This window comes from Trifolium pratense, linkage group LG5 (assembly GCF_020283565.1).
Source record: "Trifolium pratense cultivar HEN17-A07 linkage group LG5, ARS_RC_1.1, whole genome shotgun sequence".
Classification (NCBI taxonomy): Eukaryota; Viridiplantae; Streptophyta; class Magnoliopsida; order Fabales; family Fabaceae; genus Trifolium; species Trifolium pratense.
In genome coordinates, this window is record NC_060063.1 from 21,227,099 (window position 1) to 21,228,114 (window position 1,016).

Here is a 1,016-nt window from a genome sequence, read left to right on the forward strand (position 1 = left end):
CAAAACCACGAAAGAATCGTAATATTCCGATGTCGGATGAATTAATTACGAATTTTTCGGCCGAAACTTCGCAAAGGGCGGATACCACGTAAAAAACAACCTAGAAGTCGAATTTTGACTTCGTTTTTTTTGTGCACACCCCACACAATAAGTATAAGTGGACTGGAAAGTGGCTAAGCGATCCGACGAAGTTTCGATTGAGTTTGATTTTTTGGCCGAAAACTCGAAAAAAAGGCGGATTTGACGTAAAACGCCGCCTAGAAGTCGAATTTTGAGACGGTGTCTTGTGTGCACACTCCACACAATATGTATAAGTGGACTGGAAAGTGGCTAAGCATTCCGAGGAATTTTCGATTTATTTTGATTTTTCGGCCGAAACGCCGAAAATAGGCGGATTTGACGTAAAACGCCTCATATAAGTCGAATTTTGGGAAGGTGTCTTGTGTGCACACTGCACACAATATGTATAAGTGGACTGGAAAGTCGCTAAGCATTCCGAGGAAGTTTCGATTTATTTTGATTTTTCGGCCGAAACGCCGAAAATAGGCGGATTTGACGTAAAACGCCTCATATAAGTCGAATTTTGGGAAGGTGTCTTGTGTGCACACTGCACATAATATGTATAAGTGGACTGGAAAGTGGAAAAATATTTTCGGAGCACTTTGATTTTTTGGCCCCCCGCGTGCCTTGCCACGCCCTTGCTTATAGCAAAACGAGACGGGGCCTTGGTCCAACTTGGCATAGGCATGGAATTTGATCTTTATTACTTGGCCACGGTCATGCCACGGTACATGGAGGTTGCTTGACACCCCCGTGTGCATTTCGGAGCACTTTGATTTTTTGGCCCCCCGCGTGCCTTGCCACGCCCTTGCTTATAGCAAAACGAGACGGGGCCTTGGTCCAACTTGGCATAGGCATGGAATTTGATCTTTATTACTTGGCCACGGTCATGCCACGGTACATGGAGGTTGCTTGACACCCCCGTGTGCATTTCGGAGCACTTTGATTTTTTGGCC